Consider the following 17,412-nt stretch of genomic DNA (forward strand, 5'->3'; position numbering starts at 1 on the left):
GCAGAACCAGGATTGATCCTATGCTCCATCCTATGCTCCAGAAAAATTAGTGCTCCCAGTAGTGATAGACTGTCTCCATTACCGTTGACAATCATCTGCAAAAACCCCAGGGACCATCTTGTTTCCAACAGGCCTTCAGAGAGTGAAGCGGCCCCAATCAGGATTCTCTAAGGAACCAGAACCCAAATCAGGGGCCTGGATTCAATGTCCTGAGCCTGTAGTGTCTATTCCTTGGGGAGCACTGCCTGCAGCCCATGGATATCTGACCCTTTACTAAGGCTCCTGACTTCCCTTCCCAAGAGTTGGCTAAGGACTTTCTGGATTTAGCCTTTTTGGGGGGCTTTACTTGTGCTCCGGGGTGGTGGGGTCACTTTAGTTAGAATGTTTCTGGAGAGCCACTCCAATTAAAGCTCCCTCGGTGTCTTGTGTATCCATGTCACGCTCTTCCAATTGGTGAAAGGGGCGCTTTGCCTAATGATGTATCTGCTTTCCCTCCCATTCCCAAGGATGAAGAACAACTGGGAATGGTTTTGTGGCCCAGGCAGTCGATGGCTGCTGTGAGTGGTAGCAGCTCTTCATCCCCGTTGAAACTTTACTGAAAGACCCCGTTGGAGCATCTTATTTTCAACAGGCCCTTGGAGTGTGAAGCAGCCTCAGTCAGGGAGGCAGAGAGGAAGTGTTGGCTGGCAATTGGCCATTTCTGGAATACAGTGGCATAAAAGCAGAGGGCGTATTTTTCCCCATTGAATTCACTGGACTTTCAATGAGACCTGAGCAACTCAAAGTGTGTGGGCAGTTTGTCTAAGCAACCAGAAGCCAGATCTGGCACCTGGATCCCACGGTTGGAGCCCCTGGTGACCATATTTTAGGCAGCACAACCAAAAGCCCAGTGACGTCTGGCCTTTTACTAAAGAGCCCCAGTTGCCTTCACAACAGTTTCCTTGGGGCTTCCTGGGTTTAGCTCTATTGACTTGAGATGCACCACACAATGTGACAGCGGGTTGGAGGAAAGCAAGCTTGCCATACTTACCAGGACATTTGCTACAGGGAGTCTGTCCTGTAAGAAAGAGAGAGGAAGACTGGACAGGTATGTCAGAGTCAAGTTGTAGCCATGATGGATCTGCTCTACCTTCTGTTCCCAAGGGTGAAGCAGAACCAGGAGTGATGGCGTGTTCCAGGAAACTGGTGGCTGCCAGGAGAGGAGCTGGACTCTCGCTCTGTTGGCAGTCAGCTGCAAGAACCCTTGGGGGAACTCAATGGCATAAAAGCAGACTTCTCTGTACTCTGGATGAGACCCAAGCAGCTCAAAGTCTCTGGAAGAAGATTCAAGGATCTCTGTCTTCCTTCCCAAAAAGTTGCACTGGGGCTTTCTGGATTTGGGCTGTTTCACTTGTGATACAGCATGCAACATGACTTGGGTGTTGGAGAAAAGAAAGCCTGTCACACTCATGACACCAAGTATTGCAGAGAGTTGGGGCTCCAAGAAAGAGAAAAGGAGACTTGCCAGTAGCATAAGAATGAGGCTGTAGCCAGGATGGAGCTGCTTTCCCCTGCCATTCACAAGGATGAAGCACAACCAGGATTGATCCTGTGGCCTAGGGAGTTAGTGGCTGCTGAGAGCCGTAGCAACTCTCCGTCCTTGTTGACATGGAGCTGCAAGAACCTAGGGGACCATCTTATTCCTAAGGGCCCTGAAAGGATGGAGCAGGCACAAGTCCAGGAGGAGCAGAGGTGCTGCCCAGCTCTCAAGCACTTCTGAAACTCAGTGGCATAAAGTTAGTGACTTTGTGGTGGTGCAATTTTGGATTTCCCCCAAAAAAATCTCAGAAGAGAGAGTGTTTGAGCACTTGGCACCCACTGTGGAACTGGGGACTCAACCACTCAGTCTCTCCCCTTCCTGGTTGTCGTTTGTAGAGCTCAGCTACCAGCCAGCTCCTCTGCCAAGGAGCCCAGATTGATTCCCCGAGTTTTGCAATTAAGAGTGGATTCTTCCTTGAGATGTGCTGGGAGAATGAAGGCAAAGAAGACTTGCACTCACCAGGAGTTTGCAGCAAGGTTAACCAGCTCAGACTGTAGGAGAGAGAGAAGTTACTATGTCTTTTGCAGCTCCTCCCCTGTTTTCTAAGAGGAAGCAATGCAATGCTCTGAGCTTGGCCAAGTCCAGTCTGTGGTGCAGAAGCTGAGGTTAGTTTTTCTCTCCCTGCCTTGAGCTGAGAGAGCCCAAGCAATCACAATTTGCCATGTTTTAAAGGGCTGAAATGTAGCCACAGGAAGAGGTAAAAGCGTGTGCAGCTTTGCTAGGGAGTTGTGTAGGGCTGGAGCAGCAATCATGAGGGTGGGATTTGTAAGGTGCCCAGCACCCGGCAGGGCAGATGGTACATAACTGCCTGGAAATGGAAGGACCCAGAATGATCACCCGAGTTATGCATTAGGAGTTGATTCTGCCTTGAGTAGTACTGGCATAATGAAGGTCAACAAAGACTTTTGCTCATCACTGACTCATCAGGAACGTTGCTGCCTTTATCCTAGAGGAGAGGGAGAAGTTACCATATGTTCTTGCTGCTGGCTCTTCCCCATTTTCCAAGGAGAAGCAAAGCAAAGCGCTAAGCTTTCCCAGCACCATCCTTGGTGCAGGAGCTGAAGGTGGGTTCATTCTCTCCTGGCCTGGAGCTGGGAGAGCCCAGGTGACCCCAATTTTCCATCTGTCTTAAAGGGCTGGTATGAGGCCAGAGAGGCAAAATCTTTGCTGGAGAGCTGTGTAGGGCTGGAGCAGAGGTAGTGAGGGATTTCCAAAGGGCCCAGCACTCAGGAGCCCCAACAGTGCCCTTAATGGACGAACTCTACAGGGTTCAACCCCATCCATGTACACCCATAATCCTTCACATGCAGAGGGCAGTTCACATAGGTGAGATCTCCCTATTGGATCTCTGGGTTCCTCCACTAGGAGCCAGAGTAGGGTGACATTATAGATAGTTTCCTGCTGCTGTTGCTCCTCCCTGGGCCTGCAGCCTTTATAAAGCCTAGTAAGGTGTTCTGCCAATGCCCACTGTTAGCAGCAGGTAATAAGCTAAGGGCTTCTTTCAAAGACTGGTGGAGCTCTCCTGCTAGATCAAGGGGAGCTGTAGTTCCCTTTGAGCTCACAGAGCTTTGCATGCATTTGAGGATGAGGGAAGAAGCTCAAGTTAGCTGGGAGGAGAGCGCTTGCAAGCCCTTGGTACTCACAACCTAATTGAGGACCCTGCCTCCCCTTCCCCGTTGTCCTTCCCGGAGCTCAGCTGCCAGCCAGCTTCCACCTGCCAAGGAGCCCGGACTGATCACCCGAGTAACGCATGACAGTTGTGCTGGCCTTGAGACATATTGGGACAATGAAGGCAAAGGGCACTTGCACTCACCGTGAGCCCCTTAACAAGGTTCAAGTATAGATCCTAGAAGAAAGAGAGAAATTAGCTTTGTCTCTTGCAGCTGCCTCTCCCCTGTTTTCCAGGAAGAAGCAAAGCAAAGCTCCAAGCTTGGCTTTAAGTAGGGAGGACCCGGACACACATGATTTCTAATCTTTTTGAAAGGGCTGGGATGAAGCCACAGACAGTGACAATGTTTTGCAGCTTGACACGGGAGTTGTGTAGGGCTGGAGCTGCAATGCAGGTGAATTTCCAAGGGGCCCAGCACCGAGAGCCCAAATGGTGCTCTTAGTGGATGAGTTCTGTAGGGCTCAGCCCCAGCCATATACACCTGTGATCCTTCATATGCAGAAGGCAGTCCACATGAGCAAGATCTTCTTATGGGATCTCTGGGTCCATCAACTAGGATCCTAAAGTAGGGCAAGGATATGATTCCCTGCTGATGCTGCTCCTCCCAGCTTTCCAGGCTTCAGCCCCAGAAGGCTCTCCTCCCATGGCCATGGCTGTCCAGGGGTGAAGGCGGCTCTGGACAGGGGGCTCTCTCGTCACCACTCAGACTTTGCAGATAAAAGCATGGGAGGCTTCCCACTCTGCTCCTTGATCTCATTGGAAGCCCTCCCACACCTGAGCCCAAAGATTGGTTTATTTCCTCTGCTTTCCCTCCTGTAGCTGGACCTAGTGTTGAGTCTTGATCTGAAGGCCCCACACCTCCAACCAGAGCCAGTGGGATGGTTGTGTCATAGTGAGCTGAATATCCCGGTGGAGCAAGTGGTGACTAATTAGCTCAAGACCCATTGTCACTTGTATCTGGTGCTGATGCATGAATTGCTTATACTTTGACACGAGTTATTCCCATGAGACCTGTGACCTTTAGAATCATTTCCTTTTCTGAGATACTCACTGCAGTTGTCTCACGCCAGCCCTGGGAAATGAGCCCTTTTTGCTTTTGGCTGCAGACTGGGTGCATCTACATGAGATATTAAATGTTCAACAGACTAATTCTACTGCTCATTGGTGTCACATCAAAAACAGTGCTAATATGCTACTGGATAGTAGTATTAGTCTGCTGTGCATTAGAGTCAGGAAAAAGGCGTGTGCTGGTGCTACTGCACGATAGTGCTATTTACTGCACATTGGTAAAGTACTTGATGATGCAGATACTAAATTAATTACATGGTAGCTGTGGCACATAAAGGTATGTGTAGACCTGCCCAGGTTTGCCTCCATACCATTCAATGAAGTAGCCTGTGGCCTACGAAAGTTCATGCCTGTGAACCAATTGGTTCGCACGATGCCCCCCTGCCCTGTCTCTGCCTTCTCCCTAGGTTTGCTTGGACAGAGGATGTGTATTTCCATTTGTGGCAAAAAGGGCTCAGCTGCCCCTGTGAGAAGAAAGAGTAATTGTTTCTAATGACAACTTCCCCTGAAGATCAGAAGGTTGAGTCCCTTTGGAAACCAAGCTGAACATGCCCCTAGGTTTGCACTGGAAGGGAGAGGCAGCCAAAATGAGGCAGCCAAGATATCTGGCCCTTTAGTAAAGATTTCCACTTCCCTTCAGAAAACTTGCCTTGGAGCTCTGCGGGTTTAGCTCTTTTGATCTGAGATGCACCATGGGATGTAACTGGGGGGTTGGAGGAAAGAAAGCTTGTCAGACTCACCAGGAGGTCTAAGCCAGAGAACGTATTCTGCAAGAAACACCAAAAATGCCCAGTAGAGTTAGCATAAAGTTGTAACCAAGATGGAGCTGCTTTCCCTCTTATTTCCAAGGGCAAAGCAGAACCAGAATTGATCCTGTGCCCCAGAAATTGGTAGCAGCCAGGAGAGGGAGCCGGTTTCAATCCCTGTTGAAATGCAGCTGCAAAACCCCAGGAGCCATTCCATTTTCAACAGGCCCAAAGAGAGTGAAGAGGCCCCAATCAGGGAGGTTGGGGAGGATTTATTGGATGGTTCTTGGGCACTTCTGGAACTCAGTGGAGGAGAGAGTGAGAATTTGCAGGAGTGTAGGAGCAATACATGGTTACTGGGACATGTAGCAGCTCTTCGTCTGTTTTGAAACTGAACTGGAAGAGCCTAGGGCAGCATCTTATTGTGAAGGGGGCTGTAAGAGGGTGGAGCCACCACCATCCCGGCGGGGTGGAACAGTATGTTGGCCAGCTGTCAGGCCAACATCAGTCTCAGTGCCTGGAAGCAGGTTTTGCAAGCAAGCAGAAATGAAAGCAGGAGTCGGGATTGCAACCGATAAGGCCCTTGTGCACAGGCTGTGAAGAGCACCACCCAAAGCCCATGGATATGAAACCTTTGTAAGCATTGCAAACTCCCTCCACAAGAATTGCCTGTTGTCTTTCAGGGTTTCAGCATTTTGACTTGTAATACAGCATGCAGTGTGAGTGGTGGGGTTGGAGGGAAGAAATCTTGTCATACTCACTGGGCAGGTTGATGAACACAATGCAGCCTGCAAAAGAGTTGGGATTGACACTAGTGTAAGTGTGAAGATGTAGACATGATGAAGCTACTTTCCCTCCATTCCCAGGGCTGGAGCACTAGCCAGGACTCATTGTGAGCCCTGGACAACTGGTGGATGCTGAAAGTGGTTGCAGCCCTCTGTCCCTTTTGAAATTCAACTACAAGAGCATGGGGCGGGGGCATGTTATTGTGAAATGAGCCCCGAGAGGCTGGAGCAGCCAGAACGCAGGCAGGGTGGCGGTGTTGGACAGGTGCTCGGCAACTCCACATCTCAAGTACATCAAAGAGAATGTTATGTGACAAATGCCCATCTGCAACGATAAGGAGGAGACAGTCTTAGATAAAGGGGGCTTGAAAACAAAATAAGAAACAGAGTACTGGGTTAAAGGACTCATTAAAATACTAAAAATCACGCCCCTAGGTGGGGAAAAAGTATGCTAATGAAACATACATGTATGTAAATGAGACACATAGCTAAAACACAGGTATAGAGACATGCTCAGTAAAGAACTCCTTGCGTCACTCCTTTATAACCAATCAGCAAACAAGGATGCTTATGAAGGCTCAAAAACTCCTGTATAAAAGATTCTTAGAAATAGTGATCTGGTGTGCTTGTTACGTGAAATTATTCCGCTCGCACCTTTTATTGCTAGCAATAAACTTTCTTTGTACTTTCACCCCTGGTATCTTTATTGGCCTTTGCATACCGGGCATGATCCCAGACTTGAGCTGGGGCTCAACAGTGCCACTTGTGAGCAGACTAGGAAGTGCCCAATGCAAACCTTGTGGATATCAGTCTCTTTTGCAAGCATCCCAACTTTAGTCTACAAGAGTTTTGTGCTGGTTCCTTGGTACAGCCAAGGAAGTATAAAAAAAGTGGCAGGGCACGGTCCCCGACCATGTCTTGAGGCAACTGGAGGCTGGGTCCTACAAAGAGATGGTCTGGCTGCTGGAGCGTCTCTACGGTTGCCCCTTGCCCTGGTGCTGAAACACGGGGCCGGCCAGGCAGGGTGTTTTAGCACCAGGGCTCCGGTGCTGGTCAGTAAGGGGTTGCAGGGCTGAAGGAGGTGGGAGAGGACTGTGGGGGGACCCCCGATGGCCCTGCCTACTCCCCCAGCTCCTGACCCCACCAGCCCCCTGAGCCCCTGACCCCTGCCCTGTCTGGCCCCATCCCTGCTCGCCACCCCATATTTAAAAAAAAAATAATCCCAAAACCCCAGCACTTACCGTCAGTCCAGCTGTGGCGTGTCTGCTGCGGGCCCCGCCCGCAGAGCGGGGGCAGGCTGACAACCCCAGCCACCCCAGCCTAGGCCCTCCTGTCCCTGAGCTACCCTGTGCTGCCCGGGGGACTCTGCCAGGAGGCCCCAGAGCCCACCATCCTGTTTCTCAGGTAAGCAGAGGCTTTTAGTTTCCATTTTTTCTATTCTTTTCCTTTTTTTTTTTAAGTGATGGTGCCTAGGGTTGTGGGGGTAAACATGGGGGCCTGGGGGTGCAAGTTGGGGGGTGGGACTGGGTGGGGAAGCCATTGGGGGGATCTGGGAGAGTGGGGGGTGAGGCTGGGTGGCACAGCCATTGGGGGGCTGCAGCAGCTGGTGGGGGATTGGGCCAGGTGGGGCAGTAATTGGGGGACTGGGGTGGGGCATGTGGGCTTTGCAGGGGGGGTGGTAGCCCCTGTGGGGGCCATTTGGCCCCCGTTGGGGAGCCATACCCCTTGTGTGGGGGATGAACCCTGTGTTGGGGGACCGTACCTCTTCTGAGAGTGCCAACCCCCTGTTGGGGGTCTGAACCCCTTTTGGGAGGCTGACCCCCTTTTGGGGGGATGAATCCTTTGTGTGGGAGATGAACCCCCTTTTGGGTGGCTGAATCTCATTGGGGGTGTAGCCCTTGTGTGGGGGCTGAATCCCCTGGTGGGGGGTTGAATCCCATTGGGGGTGTAGCCCTTGTGTGGGGGATGAACCCCCTGTTGGGGGGCTGAATGCCCTTTTGGGGGGGGGTGTAGCCCTTGTGTGGGGGCTGAATCCTCTGTTGGGAGGCTGAACCCCTTGTGTAGGGGCTGAAACCCCTGTTGGGGGGCCATAGCCCTTGTGTGGGGAATCAACCCCTTGTGTGGGGGCCATCACCCTGTGGGAGGGCAGCAAAATACATATTCATGAATTCATGAAACCTGTATTTAAGGTTCACTTTATTATTCTGATAAGAGACTTGCTTTAACTCTGTAGACATAGCAATAAAACATTGTCCAACTGATCGCTGTCTCTGTCTCACTCACTCTCTCTCTTTTTAGTGGTCTTTTGTTTTACTTGTGGAGGAACATGGATTTGGGGGTATTTTAGAGAGTGATTTTGGGATTTTTTTCTCAGGGATTTTTCAGTTTGCCAATAGGGAACACCAGAATTCCTGCTGGGGAGGGCAGTGGCAGGACCCTGCCTGCTCAGAGCTGGCACCTTGGATCCATCTGGCTGTTTCATAGTTTCATAGTAGCTAGGGTCAAGAGGGACCTGAACAGATCACCTAGCCTGACCCCCTGCCGCAGGCAGGAATGAATGCTGGGTTCACAAGACCCCAGAGAGGTGATCATCCAACCTCCTCTTGAATTTGCCCAAGGGAGGGGCGAGGACCACTTCCCTGGGAAGTTGGTTCCAGATTTTGGACACCCTAACTGTAAAATATTGCCTTCTGATCTCCAACCTAAACCTATTCTCCATCAGCTCGGTGCTGGGGAGAAAAGGGCTCTGCCTATTAGCTGTTGATCCCCCCTGATGAGTTTGTAGGCAGCCACCAGGTCCCCCCTCAGCCTCCTCTTGCTGAGGCTGAACAGGTTCAGGTCCTTCAGTCTCTCCTCGTAGGTCCTGTCCTGCTGCCCTCTCACCAAGCAGGTGGCCTCCTCTGAGCCCTCTCCAGGCTGACCACATCCCTTTTGAAGTGCAGAGTCCAGTACTGGACGCAGTACTCCAACTGCGGCCTGACCAAAGTCGCATAGAGGGGGAGGATCACCTCTCTGGACTGGCTTGAGATGCACCTTTGGATGCATGACAAGGTACGGCTGGCCTTGCTGGCTGTGGTCTGGCATTGGCGGCTCATGTTCCTCTTGGAGTCAATAATGAGACTGAGATCCCTTTCCATCTCTGTGGCTGATTTCCTGGCCATATGGGGCCAGAAGGACATGCTTTGACAGTTCAAAGCAGGCCATCACACCCGGAACATCTTCCGTGCGATAGCTGCTCAGATGGCCGGGCAGGGGGCACAAATGGCAGCAGTGCCGCACAAAGGCCAACCCTGCAACCGCAGTCCACTGGCAGCTGGCCCAGAGGGGAGGATGCCTCTACTGGCTGTGCAGTCCCCATCCGAGTCTGGCAGGTGCGCAGCAGGTCACAGCCAGGCAGCAGCCCCACTGCCAGACTGCTGCAGGGGGTAGGGGGTGCAGGGAGCTCTCAGGGCTGCTTCAGCAGTGCAGCTGGCACAAGGGGCAGTGTCCCCAGGTACCAACTGGCTGGGTCCCAGAAGCTCCTGAGAGCTAGTAGCCCTGAGCTACTTGCCAGGGCAGCTTTTTATACTGCTGGGACCAGGACAGGGCAGCTTTTTATAGTGCTGGGGACAGCACAGGTGCTGGCCCTGGGCTCTAGCTCCCCCTCACTGAAGATCTGGAAAGAGCCAGGCAGGGTTATTTTCCCCTAAGCGGCACAATTTGCTCCACAACAAAGTGCATGTCTGAGCACATGTGCTGAGGGAAAAAGCCCAGGCTCAATTTTGCACCACTTCTATTTGAGCTGTTGCAAGTACACGTGCTTGCATGTGTGGACGTGCCCAGGGAGTTTCTGGGTTGGGGGACTGTGGGGACGGGGTTGGGGTTGGAACAAAGAAAGCTTGTGACAGTCACCCCACCAAGGACTCCTCCCTGCAAAAATGGAGGGAGAATGGACAGTTGTGTAAATGTCAGGTTGTATGATGGACGTTTTCTCTCCCATTCCCAAAAATAAAGCACAACCAGGATTGATCCTGTGCCCCAGCCAATCAGTGGGTGCCAATAGTGGTAGCAGCTCTTGGTTCCTGTTGAAACTGAACTGGAGGAGCCCAAGGGACTATTATATTTTCAAATTTGCTGATGATACCAAAATTTGGGGTGAGGTGGGCACACTAGTAGGGAGGGAAAGACTGCAGAAAGACCTGGATAGGTTGCAAGGGTGCGCTAAAAAAAACAGGATGCGTTTCAATACGGACAAGTGCAGGGTGCTGCACTCAGGCAGTAGTACCCGGCAACACAAGATGGGAAACTCCCTTCTTGAGAGCATGGAGGCAGAAAGGGATCTTGGAGTCATCACTGACTCCAAGATGAACATGGGCCGACAATGCGAGGTCACGGTCAGCAGGGCTAATCGGACCCTATCGTGCATCCACAGGTGCATCTCAAGTAGGGCCAAGGAGGTGATCCTCCCCCTCTATGCAACACTGGTCAGGCCACAGCTGGAGTACTGTGTCCAGTTCTGGGCACCCCACTTCAAGAGGGATGTGGACAACATTGAGAGGGTCCAGAGGAGGCCACCTGCATGATCCAGGGACAGCAGGGCAGACCCTACAATGAGAGGCTACGGGACCTGAACCTGTTCAGCCTTCACAAGAGAAGGCTGAGGGGGGACTTGGTGACCATCTATAAACTCACTATGGGGGGACCAGAAGGGTTTGTGGCAGTCCTTGTTTCCCCCAGCGCCCCCTGGGATAACAAGGAATAACGGCCACAAGTTGTTGGAGAGTAGGTTCAGATTAGACATCTATAGGAACTACTTCACAGTCAGGGCGGCTAGGATCTGGAACCAGCTTCCAAAGGAAGTGGTGCTGGCTCCTACCCTGGGGGTCTTTAAGAAGCAGCTCGATGCCTACCTGATTGGGGTCACTTGAGCCCAGTTTCCCTCCTGCCCAGGCAGGGGGTCGGATTTGATGATCTACAAAGTCTCTTCCGACCCGACTGCTATGATTCTATGATTCTATGATATTTCCAATGGACCCTAAGAGAGTGAAGCAGATGCAAGCAGTGAGGTGGGGAGGAGATGTTGACCAGCTCTCAGGAATTACTGGAACTCAGTGGCATAAATCTTATTGATATAAATGTTGTGGAGTTTGGATCCCTGGCAGGGGCGGCCACAAACCTCAGGATAGCAGGGAGGAAAGAGTGCGTGAGCACTTGGCACCACAGTTTAACCTAGGACACAACTGCTGTCACCCCACTTCTGGGTTGTCCATTGCAGAGGTCAGCTATCAGCTAGGACACCCTGCCAAGGAGCCCAGACTGATCACCCGAGCTCCAGATTGAGATTTGTGTCCACCTTGAGATGAGGTAGGAAAATGGAGGCAAAGAAAGCTTGGACTTACCAGAAGTCTTCCAGGAACTTGAAGCAGGAAATCCTAGAAGAGAGAGAGAAATTACCATGGCTTCTTACAGCTGCTTCTCCCCTCTTTCCCAAGGGGAAACCAAGCAAAGCTCTGAGCTTGGCCCAGTCCAGTCCCTGGTGCAGGAGTTGAGGGTGGGTTTGATCCCTCCAGCCAGGAGAACCGCGGGAACCACAGTGTCCCATTGGTTTCAAAGGACTGGCAGGAGGCTGGGAGGAGGATGCTTCTCTTCTGCACCTTCCCAGGCTTTACTCCAATGATCCTCTTCTGCCGTGCCCACAGCTGTCACAGGGTAAGAAGAGGTGAGGGCAGCTTTGACTCCCAGCTGGACATCTGTCCTGAGAGCTAAGGGAGCCGCTGTTCCCTTTAAGTTCATGGAGCTGGGGATCCATCCGAGGGAGAGGGAAGAAGTGGAAGATAGCTGGAGGAGAGAGCTCGCGTGCCCTAGGCACTCACATGCTACCGAGGACCCCACTCCCCTTCCCAGTCATCCTTTGTGGAGCTCAGCTGCCGGCCCGCTCCTCCTCCCAAGGAGCCCAGACTGATCACCCGAGGTATGCCTTGAGGGTTGATTCTGCCTTGAGATGTATCAGGCCAATGAATGGAAAGGGCACTTGCACTCACCAGACTCTTGATAATAGACTTGAGCAGCCCACCCCAGCAGAGAGAGAAGTTACCACACCTTTTTGCAGTCGCCTCTGCCCTGTATTCCAGGAGGAAGCACGGCACAGCTTGAAGGCCCTGATCTGGTGCAGGAGCTGAGGGTGGGTTTGATTTGCCTGCCCCTGAGCTGGGAGACCCCAGGTGACCACAACTTCCCATCTGTTTCAAGGGGCAGGGATGAGGCTAGAGAGAGACAAAAGCTTTTGCAGCTTCACGGGGAAGTTGTGTAGGGCTGAAACAGCAATGATGAGGGTGGGATTTCCAGGGGTCCCAGCACTCAGCAGCCCCGATGGTGCCCTTTAGTGGATGAACTCTGCAGGGCTCAGCCCCAGCAACACACACCTGTGAGCCTTCATATGCAGAGGGCAGTTGGCATGGGTGAGATCTCCCTATTGGATCTCTGGGTTCCTCCACTAGGAGCCTAAATAGGGCGAGGATATAGGTGTCTGCTGCTGCTGCTCCTCCCCGGTTCCCAGGCTTTAACCCCAGAGGGCTCTCGTCCCATGCCCACGGTTGTCCATGGGTGAAGAGGGCTCTGGACAGCTCTACCGTCACAGCGTGAACTTTGCGCACAAAGCAGTGGGAGGCTTCCCACTCTGCTCCTTGATCTCCTTGGAAGCCCTCTCCCACCTGAGCCCATCACCTGGTTTCTTTCCTCTCTTTTCCCTCCTGTTGCTGGACCTGGTGCTGGGTCTTAATCTGGAGCCCCCAGGCCATCAACCAGAGCCAGCGGGACTGTTGGGTCAGAATGAGAGGAATTTGCCAGTGGAGCATTTGGATGGATGCTCCATTTCTGAAAGGCTTAAAGCCCAGAAGCTGGTAACATTTCTGAGAGGTTTTTTGTTTTTTCACCTAATCTGCCCAAGTCCCATTGTCTCTTGTGTCTCACATGCAGTTCTTTAAGCCCCTTTTGGGCCTGATCTGGTTTGGAAAGGGAGAAAAGCCTTCTATCCTGGAGGTCATTTTGGGAGTCACTGTCCAGTTCTCCCAGTAGACCACAGCTGATGCAGGAACCGCTCAGACTTAGACATGTCTTACCCACATGAAACCTTTGGAAATATTTCCTTTTCTGAGATACTCACCATGGCTGTTCTCCCAAGCAGGCCCTGGGAAATGAGTTCTTCTTGCTTTTGACTACATAGTTTTACTTCCAAACCATCTGATGAGGTATCCTGTGGCCTAAGAAAGCTCGTGCCTCTGAACCAATGGGATTCTGTGATGCCACCCTGCCCTGCCCTCTCCCCAGCTTTGCTAGCACAGAGGATGTGTATTTCCATCTGTGGAAAAAGGGATTCAGCTGTCCTTGGGGGAAGAAATAGCGATTTTCTCTCTTGGCAGCTTCCCCTGAAGACCAGCGGGCTCCGTCCCTCTGGAAACCAAAGCCAGAGTGCCCCGAGTTTCAACCCAAAAGTGCAAAACAGCCAAAATGAATGCGCAGTGGTGCATGTCTTGGCCAGTCCTCAGTTACTTCTGCAACTCAGCTGCAAGAAGCCCATGGGCCCATTTTTTCCCATAGACTTCACCAGGCTCTGGATGAGACCCAAGCAGCTGAAAGTCTCTGGGAGCAGATTCTCTAAGAAATTGAAACCCAAATCAGGGGCCTGGATTCCCAGCCCTGAGCCTCTCGTGACCGTCCTTTGTGGAGCACTGCCTACAGCCCTCTCAGGTTTGGGTCATAAATTTTAGGAGCCCACTTCCCTTCCCAAGAGTGGCCGTGGCGCTTCCTGGATTTAGTTCTTTTGACTTGAGATGCAGCACCCAACTTGACTGTGGCGGGAGTGAGGGGTGCAGAGTTGGAACAAAGAAAGCTTGTGGTACTCACCATGCCATCTAGTCGAAGGCCTGCAGTCTGCAAGAAAGAGAGAGGGAGAAAGGACAGCAGCATAAGAGTGAGGTTGTATTCATAATGGAGCTTCTTTCCTTCCCTTCCCATCCCCAAGGATGAAGCACAACCAGGATTGATCCTGTGGCCCAGGCAATCGCTGGCTGCTGGGAGTGCTCAGAGCTCCCTGTCTCGGGTGAAAATGAAGTGCAAGAGCCCAGGGGATGGTCTTATTTTGAACAGCGAGGTGGCCGCAATCCGGGAAGCAGGGAAGTGGTGTTGGACGGCTCAGCACCACTTCTTAAGTCAGTGGCATAAAACCAAAGGGCAGGTTTTTCCTCAGTGATTTCACCGGCTGGTGAATGAGACCCAAGTAGCTGAAAGTTTTCGGCAAAAGATTCTCAATGCAGCCAGAGCTCAGATGAGGGGTGAGCACCACGCGCTGAACCCCAACTGGTGATCAGCACCATACCTGGACCCCCGACTGACCGTACTTTGGATTGCACTGCCCACCACCCACGGACATCTGGTCCCTAAATTAATGATCCCCACGTCCCTTCACAAGAGTTTCCCTGATTCTGTCTGGATTTAGCTCTTTTTACCTGAGATGTACCAGGCAGTGTGCCTGGGGGTGTTGAAGCAAAGACAGCTTGTCATACTCACCCCACCAGCTCATGTAGAGGCTGCAACCCCCTAGAAAGAGAGAAGGAGAAAGTACAGTAGCTCATGAGTGAGGTTTTATCCATGATTGAGTGCTTTCCCTGCCATTACCAGGATGAAGCACAGCCAGGATTGATCCTGTGCCCAAGCATATCAGTGGGTGCTGAGAGCGGTAGCTGCTCTCCCTTCCTGGTGAAATTAAACTGCAAGAACCCAGGGGATCATGTTATTTCCAACAGGAGTGCAGAGATGGAAGTGACTGCAATCACGGAGGTGGGCAGGATGCATTGGCCAGTTCTCCAGCACCTCTGCCATTCAGTGACATAGAAGAAGGCGGCATTTGTAGCTGACTGATTTCCCCAGGCTCTGGATGTGACCCAGCAGGACAAAGTCTCTGGGAAAAGCTTATCTAAGCAAATCAAACCCCAATCAGGGGCCTGGATTCCCAGCCTCGCGTCCTTACGTATTTTGGAAAGCGCTGCCCAGAGCCCATGGACTTCTGGCCCTTCTTCCTTTCCCAACAGTTGCTAAGGGCCTTTCTGGTTTTTGCCTTTTTGTCACTCGCACCAAACCCACTGATCCCACGAGCGCTTATCATTCCCTCTTGCCACTGCTTCCCCAGTGCTTTCCAGGATAAAGCAATGCATTCCCAGACCCAGCACAAGCACCGGCTGCAAGAATTTGGGTCATTCCTCACTCACTCCCAGCTGCCCCATTTTCATAGACATTTGGGTTGGAAGGGATCCCGGAGGATCCTCAAGTCCAGCCCCCTGCCCTAGGGACCTGAAATCAGCAGTGGTTATAGGATCCCAGAAAGATAAGCATCCAAATGTTTCTTGAAGGCGTTCAAAGATGTTGCTTGAACCACTTCCGGCGACAGTCTATTCCAAACCTTGGGGGCTCAGACAGTGAAGAAGTTCTTCCTTATGTCCAGCCTGAATCAGTCGTGGTGGAGTTTGTGACCATTCAACCTTGTCATCCCATGGGACGCTCTGGTGAACAGACGTTCCCCCAGCTCCTGGTGAACACCCCTGATAAACTTAGAGGTGGCCACCCGATCTCCCCTGAGCCTGCGCTTTTCCAGGCTGAAGAGTCCCATGGCTCTCAGCCTGTCATCAGAAGGTCTGTTTTCCTGCCCTCTGATCATGTGCATGGCTCTCCTCTGCACCCTCTCTAGCTTCTCCACATCCTTTTTGAATTGTGGGGCCCAAAACTGGACGCAGTACTCCAGCTGTGGCCTCACCGAGGCTGAGTACAAGGGGAGAATGATATCCCAGGATTTGCTTGAGAAGTTTCTATGGATGCAAGCCAGTGTTTTGCTCACTTTACTGGCTACAGCATCACAATGAAGGCTTGTGTTCATCTTGTGGTCAATCATGACCCCCAAATCTCTTTCATCTGTAGTGCTAACCAGTGTAGCACTGCCGAGCCTATAAGCATGCTGCAGGTTTTTCCTCCCAAGGTGGAGAACCTTGCATTTTTCGGTGTTGAACACCATCAGGTTCTCATCTGCCCATTTCCTGAGCCTTTCAAGATCTGCCTGGATCACCCTCCTGTCCTCAGGTGTGGATGCTTTACCCCAGAGTTTGGTATCGTCAGCAAACTTGGCCAGTCCACTTCTGACACCAATGTCCACATCATTGATGAAGATGTTAAAAAGTAAAGGCCCTTGGACAGAGCGTTGAGGGACCGCACTGGTCACAGGGCACCACGACAACTAGCTTCCTTCAACAACCACCCCGAGTCTGACCACAGAGCCAATTCCCCAGCCAGTGGATAGTGATGAGGTCGAGGCCGCAGTTAGACAGTTTTGCCAAGAGGTGATCATGGGATACCAGCTCGAAGGCTTTTTTATAGTCAAGATATATGGCATCAATCTCTTCCCTCTTTTCCAGGTGATAGGTCACCTGGTTGTAAAATGAAATGAGATTGGTCAAGCAAGACCTACCCACAACAAACCTGGTTCTACTTCCTTTCAATAGAGTTGCCCTGGTTCTGTCTGGATTTAGATCTTTGGACCTGAGATGCAACACTGTCACAGGCCAGCTGGGCACTGTGAGCGTATCAATTTTATCACAGGCCAACTGCGCTGTTTGATTCAGTTTTGGATCAAGAAGGCAAAGCTGGGAGTGGAATAAAGGCAAATTTATTCTAGCTTACACACACACACCAGTTAACAGAAAGATAAATGCAATAAGCAGATAAGGCAGTATAAAAGAGCTAATAGTAAATAATAACAACAGATAATAACAACAGATAGATAGATAGATAGATAGATAGATAGATAGATAGATAGATAGATAGATAGATAGATAGATAGATAGATACTGTCACAGGCCAACTGGGCACTGCGAGGGTATTAGCCACACTGGGCTGTTCAAAACAACAGATAGACAGACATCGGTTGGCAACTTATCAATAGTCTCTCAATGCCAGGTGCGTGCCAAGTAATTCCAGCGAAGTCAGGTGTCCTTGATGATTGACACTGTCAGAGGGATTACCGGGGAAGGTCCCTTGCTCAGGATCCGATCCTCACTCACACCAGGAGTCTGGGGTCCGGGCGTGGGACAGAAATGACCATTCTGTTCCCTCCTTCCTGCTGGTCACCTGATGCATGTATTTTTTATACCTAGTCTTATGTTAATCTGTTGGCCTCAGGGCCACTCACAATATTGCCCTATAGCTATTACCCTATGGGATTGAAAGGTGTTAAAATTATCATAAAAGGTTACTAACCAGACTCAGGTTTATCCAATAAGCAAATTATGATGCAGCACCTTTAAGTTTCAAATTGACATCTCTCCGCCTAAATCCCAACCTCTTTTAGGCTTCAGTTGAATATGCTTTCCTGGAATGTGTTTGGGTGTGCCTAGCAGTTAGATCCAGTTTTTATCGCTAAGGCTGAATCCTGAGCAAAAAACTGTTAGGCCAGCTAATCTCACAGCTACAGCTTTGCCTCTGGGGCCCAGTCAGTTCCATGAACAGTTAATTTATCAGTTTGGTTAAACTTATGATAGACAAGTT

This window comes from Alligator mississippiensis, chromosome 15 (genome assembly GCF_030867095.1).
Source record: "Alligator mississippiensis isolate rAllMis1 chromosome 15, rAllMis1, whole genome shotgun sequence".
Taxonomy (NCBI): domain Eukaryota; kingdom Metazoa; phylum Chordata; order Crocodylia; family Alligatoridae; genus Alligator; species Alligator mississippiensis.